Consider the following 6,348-nt stretch of genomic DNA (forward strand, 5'->3'; position numbering starts at 1 on the left):
GGCCCATGGGCCAGATCAACCCACCTGTTTTTTGAAAATAAAATTTTATTGGAACATGGATTCTCCCCCACTCAAACCCCTAGACATGAGGAGGGCTTGAAAATTTAGTCCCTGGGTGGGCTGCTGTCTCCCAGGGGGGCTTCCATGCAGGAAGCGCTCAAGTGTTGGGCGGACCAGGGGCTGTCACCTGCCACAAACACTTAGGATACTGTTTTTCATTAACATTAATAGTATTTTACTTACTGGTGTTTAATGCAAACTTCCAGTTGCACAAATGAGATCCAGGGAGACGTGAGACTTGCACAAGGTTACAGCTGGAAAGAGGCAGAACGGGGATTAGAACAAAAGTCTCCTGGCCTCTGCCCCACTCTGGGAGCTAGGAGAAAGAATAAGAAGTTTCTACTGTGGGGTTTTTTGCTTTAAACAGGCAGGGACCCTGGAAGTTTCACTCCCTAGATGGCCTTTGGCCATTTTACAGGATGGAGGAAGATTAGCTTTACTTTTTCCCTGGGCTCTGGAACCTCCAGGCCAGCAGCACCTGCCCCCCACCACCTCCATGCTCCAGATCCTTCTTTGAGCAAGAGAGAGCCATGGCAGGTAGCATGGCTAGGCTGAGGCAGGTGTTCTCCAGGTGAGACAGAGTGCCCATCCCTGATGAGAAGGTGTTAGAAAAAGGCACATTCTCCCTGCCCTGACCCAGTGCTCACTCTGCCTCCATCCTGTTCTGGCGTCAACCTAGCCCCTCCCTTGCCGGCCCGGCCTCCGGTGGCCTAGGTGGGCACACGCAGGCTGCCGGACCTGAAGGACAGCGAGGGCGGGGCCCATGGAGGCACAGGAGTGAGTGAGATGCCCTGTTACCTGGGCAACTCGCCTCCCTCTCTGGGCTGCTGCTTCCCTTTGTCAATCATGGCGACAGTGTCACCCATTCTAGTCCCTTTGTGGGGGCGGGGGGGGGGCTCACAGGGTAGATGGGAAGGACGATGTCTTGTCTAGTGGATTTTTATTGATTTTCCAACCTCCCAGAATCCCTTCCATCTTCTGTTAATAACACAATGGGTTTTCCTTTGTGTGCATTACGTGCCCCTCCCCGCCATGGCACGTAGTGCTGGTGGGACGGTCTATCGGGAGGCCCCGCCCTCCCCTGCCCAGCCGTTGTCCCTATGGCCCCAGCTCACCCAACCAGACTCTGCCCTGAGACCGTGGATCTTGACTGGGCGTCCCAGCTGGGAGGAAAAAGGGGACAGCTGGAGCAGTGGGGGCAGCCTGCCCCACCGCCTCCACACCCGAATCCTACAGCACCTGCAACTCCTCCTTGCCTAATCTCCTCACCTAGACTTTCAGCTCCTCCAGAGCAAAAATAATATCTTAGGCTTCTGGATGTTTCTCTCTTCCAGCAGCTTTCGGGGCAAGAAGACGTGTTGCCTTGAGCAAGGGCCTCCAGCTCCCCCAGCTTCTCTCTTCATCTCTAACTGATCCATGGAGCTGTTTTGAGGATCAAATGGGAAAACATAAATAAATGATAATAATGCATTAAAAGGGTCTAACGCTATTTTCAGAATTATTATTGACACGAAAGCCTGAAGGCGAACACACGAACATCCATTTTAGTTTAAAATGGATTCTGTGTTTTTTCAAAGGATGGTTGTATCCAGGAAGGTTTTAGTAAGAACCCCAAACTCAGAGAACCATGGCCCCTGACAAATTCTCAGCACCTTCCTCATGCCGGGGACCTTCCTGGGGGCTTCCAAATAAGCTTTCTGGAAGCCAGAAGATTCAAGCAACAAATGAGTCCCTTTCAGTTCCAGATTTTTTCAAGAAAGAGGAGTGTGGCAGAGAGACCCCACTTTCTAAATGGGTGGGTGGGTCACCTAGTTTTCTGATGGGACTCCTTCGTTCTCATGGGGACACACCCTCAGGCTATGAGGTGGGCCTTTAAACTCAAGGAAGCCTCACCTTCTGGCTGTTTTCTGACGGAGGAGCATCACTGTGGCATCCTCGGATGTCCCTGATAAGCAACCGTTGATCCCTAGAAGGAGTCAAGCCAAGGATGAGACCCAGGTTGACCAATGTATTGATTCTTACCCACACAGCTCAGAGCCCTCAGGGACAAAGGTGGACATCGCACCATGGCCGGCAGGGAAGATGGTTTCCCAAACAACGGGGCTGTGGGCAGAACCTGACAGTGCTGGGCATCGAGTGCCCTGTTCCCTCAAAGCTGCACCCCACTCTCCTTTCCCTGTTCTGTGGCCCAGAAGGTTGATTTAAATAGTCAGGATCGGGGCGCCTGGGTGGCTCAGTGGGTTGAGCCGCTGCCTTCGGCTCAGGTCGTGATCTCGGGGTCCTGGGATCGAGCCCCGCATCAGCAGGGAGCCTGCTTCCTCCTCTCTCTCTCTCTGCAGGGAGCCTGCTGCCCTCTCTCTCTCTCTCTCTGCCTCTCTGCCTACTTGTGATCTCTGTCTGTCAAATAAATAAATAAAATCTTTAAAAAAAAATAAAAATAAAAAATAAATAAATAAATAGTCAGGATCAAAGAGGTCCCATATCCTCCCTGCTCATTTCTCCCTCGAACTCCCAGCTTACAGGAGACTTGGGGCAACAGGGAGCCCAGCAAGGGACTAGAGGGAGGGAGGCACAGAAGAAAGGAGAAGGAGTTGCGGCATTTCTTCTCCAGCTCTACTCCCTGCGGGGCACCTGAAACAGGCTGGGGGTCTCAGCAGGTGGCTCTAGAAGGCCCTTTCCATACAATTCTCTCATCTGGATTCTGATAACGGCTCCCTCTCCTTGTCCCTCTGAGGGGAGAGGTGCCACAGCTCTGCTGTCATGCCTTGCATTTCTTTGTATCCTGCCCCTACCTCTTTGCACAAAGTGCCTTTTGAAGGCCTCCTCGAAGGATCCTGACTGTGGGTTGCTGCAGGACTGACCTGGTAGCCAATACGGCCAGCCCTCGCCAGACCCCGTTTTTCATCGGCCTCCACGACTGGCACAGCCCTCCCAACCTCATCAGAGAGATGGCTGTGACATGGCCCCCCTCGTGAAGAGCTCAGGGAGACCCGAGGAATCTCTCCCTTGCCAGACAGGCAGGAACCCCAGGCATTGAAGGAAAACCCAGTCTACAAGTGGCTGACCAAGGATCTTTCTAGGCAACATGCTGGGAGTCGTTCTGCCACAGTGAATCCTGGAGTGGGGCGGGCTGAGAAGGGCTGAAGGAGACAGCGAGCCCTTACCTCATCTTCTTACTACCCCAGGGAATTCCGTTTCCAAGCGATCATAAAACACCCTCCTAATTTAGAAGGAAATGGCGACAAAAGGTGTTGCGCCACCGTGAGCACTTTGCACGAGACAGTCCTCGTGATAAGTCGTGGAGGATTTTAAAAGGTTGCTGACATTTTCCGTTATGTATCTTTTCATTAGAGGTAACTATCACTTTAAGCAAATTGTTTCAGGGCCCGGAATGTAGCAATAAGTGATCTAATTAGTGTAGGTTGTAATTTAGGAAGGTTCATTATGTCACAGACATTATGACTCCTGGGTATTACTAAAAGACTCATTTGTAGCCCTTGAAATGATTTTCTCATGAACACACATAATGTCACCCATTGAACTAGCTTGGAGCCTTCAGATGACTGACCGGACGGATCTGAAAGTCCAGCCTTTGGAGGAACTAGGTTCCAAAAGAACGGACTAAACAAGGGAAGAGATAGTAAAAGGAAAACCCAGTTTTGACAAGAGCGGCATGGAACCCTTCAACGCTGCCAGCCAATGTCAAATACATCCCTTCGGACAAATGAGACCTTCGCTGAGAACAAAGAAGCCTCTTCCATCTAAATATTTTAGCTCTCATGGAGCCAGAAAGTCTGACAAATGGTTGGCTTTGAGTTTTTGTCATTTTCTTTTGTATTCTCAGTCTCCCCCTCCAAAAAAAAAAAAAAAGAAAGAAAGAAAGAAAGCACACTTGCGCTATCCACATTCACAAAAATAAAACATGTTGTCCACTGAGCCACCAACCTAGAATTGTGTTCCTGGGGCGAGGTGGAGTCTAGCCGGCCGCTGTCTTTCTACCTTTTCCAGCTTTCCTCCTGGACACCCAGGTAGACTACATTTCCCAGTCTCCCTTGCAGTTAGGGCGGCCATGTGAGTGAGTTCTGGCCAATGGGAAGTGGGCAGAATTGATGCCCAGGTGAGGGCATCAAACCTTAGCACTTTGCTTCACACTTTCTCTTGCCTCTGCTTTCTGCCAGAATGTAAATAACAGGAGAGAAGGATTCAGCAGGTGCAGTGGATGAGAGAACCACCAGAAGGAAAGAACCTGGACTCTGAATGACTTGGGGGAGAGTGCCCTCCTACCCACAGTCAGCAGGACAAGTCATAGATGAAATTCATGTATGCTCATTAAATCCGTATTCCTTTGGCCCCTCCAGCTAAGATCTTGAGCAGGTCTTCATGTTATAAAAGCAAAGACATTCTTTTCTCAGTTTCTAAATATGTTTTAAAGAGTTCCAGAAATGTAACAACTTCCAAAGCTTTCAACTTATCAACATTCGCAGGAACAAAGCCGGGGGAGCAGAGTAAAACACAGCCAGACCTGCTTCGCGGAAACAATAGTTCTTTACGTGGCACCAGGAAGTTGAGTTGCTTGGCTTCTCATTGGATGGGAACCAATGGCTGCAGCTAGAGAGACTCACTCTTCTGATGGTCCAGGCCTGGGTCCCATGACAGGTAAAAACTAGAACGATCAATTACACACACATCCAGATGAGAAAACCAGGGAGAAACTTCCAGGGGCTTCACCAAGATCCATCAGTAGGAAGGACAATAGAAGGAACCCTGCTCTCCTATTTCTGCTTTCTCCCCATCAACCATGTGGCAGCACAGGACAGGGTGTCCACAGGGCGGCTATTTTTGGTGGGATGACCCTCAAACGGTCAGCAACTGTGGCTAATTATAACCACAGAGAAACCACGTTCCCTAATGCATGGACCATAAACCCATCAGTTGTCTGGAGGCCACAGAGGGATTTATAAAAGGCCATTCATCTCATTAATAATTGGTCTGCTGCCAACTTAAGTGGTTTGGTGCTGTTAACTGTAAGTATATGTTTAATGTAAGGAACCTACTCCTATTAGCTGTCTTCCCTTTTGAAAATATGGCCCAGTGAGAGGTTGAGTTCCACACTCTGGATCACCTGGCCTTCCCTGGCCTCTTAAGAGTTTACCTCTTCGGCCAAGTTTATTTCCAACACTGGGCTCCAAAGAACCAAGCCCATCTTCCATGGAGTAGAAGTTGAGGGAAAAAGTCCTGTCAACAGTGGGCACTTTTTTGGGTTCCAGGCCTGTCTGTGTCAATGTTCCCCAGCCCACAGCATGTGGAGCTGTGTGTAGAACACAACAGTGTGACCTACACAGATGATGAGGCTGTTTTCTGCCTTTGTGCTTCTTAAGGTGCAAACATTTCTAACTGACATCATTGGGGGAGGCATGTGTTTCTTGGTTTGTTCAATGGTTGTTGTTTTTTTTTTTAATATTTTACTTATTTATTTAACAGAGAGAGCAAGAGAGGGAATTCAAGCAGGGGGAGTGGGAGAGGGAGAAGTAGGCTTCCCACTGAGCAGGGAGCCTGATGCGGGACTCGATCCCAGGAGCCCAGGATCATGATCTGAGCTGAAGGCAGATGCTTAACAACTGAGCCACCCAGGTGCCCTGGTTTGTTCAATGTTTTAAGAGTCTCCAAGGCAGCATGGTACTATGGAACAAGTCCCACCACCCCCACTCCCCCAACTCCTATGTTGAAGTCCCAACTCTCAATGTGATAATATTTGGAGAAGGGGTCTTGGGGGAGGTCATCAGGTCACCCAGGGTGGAATTCTCATGATGGGATTGGTGGCCCTATGAGAGAGACACAGAGAGAAAGAGCTATCCTTCTCTGCTCTACAAGAAGACCATCTCGAGCCAGGAATGGAATCAGCTGGCCTCTCACTGAGGAACTTGCCAGCCTCTAAGAAGCCGTAGAAACTTCTCTTGCTCAAGTGCCCCAGTCTATGGCATTTTGTCACTGCAGCCCGAGCTGACCAAGACCCTGGGTTAGGCCCCTTTCTTTCTGCAAGTTGCCTCCTGAGTGCCCTGCAGTTTGGACCAAAAAAAATCCTTCTTTCCTTAAGGAACAATGGCAGTAATTGGCTCTTGGTTGATACTTCCAAAATAGACTCAAGAATGTTCTCCTGAGCCAGCTACAAATCAAAATTCCTCCAGTTGATCATGATTTAACAAATATGAGTTATTGAAATGTTTCATTGGGTCCAAAACTTGCATCAGCTGCTTCATCTGATAGATTTGAAACCAAATAGAATTTTGT

The sequence above is a fragment of the Mustela lutreola genome, chromosome 16, assembly GCF_030435805.1.
Source record: "Mustela lutreola isolate mMusLut2 chromosome 16, mMusLut2.pri, whole genome shotgun sequence".
Lineage (NCBI taxonomy): Eukaryota > Metazoa > Chordata > Mammalia > Carnivora > Mustelidae > Mustela > Mustela lutreola.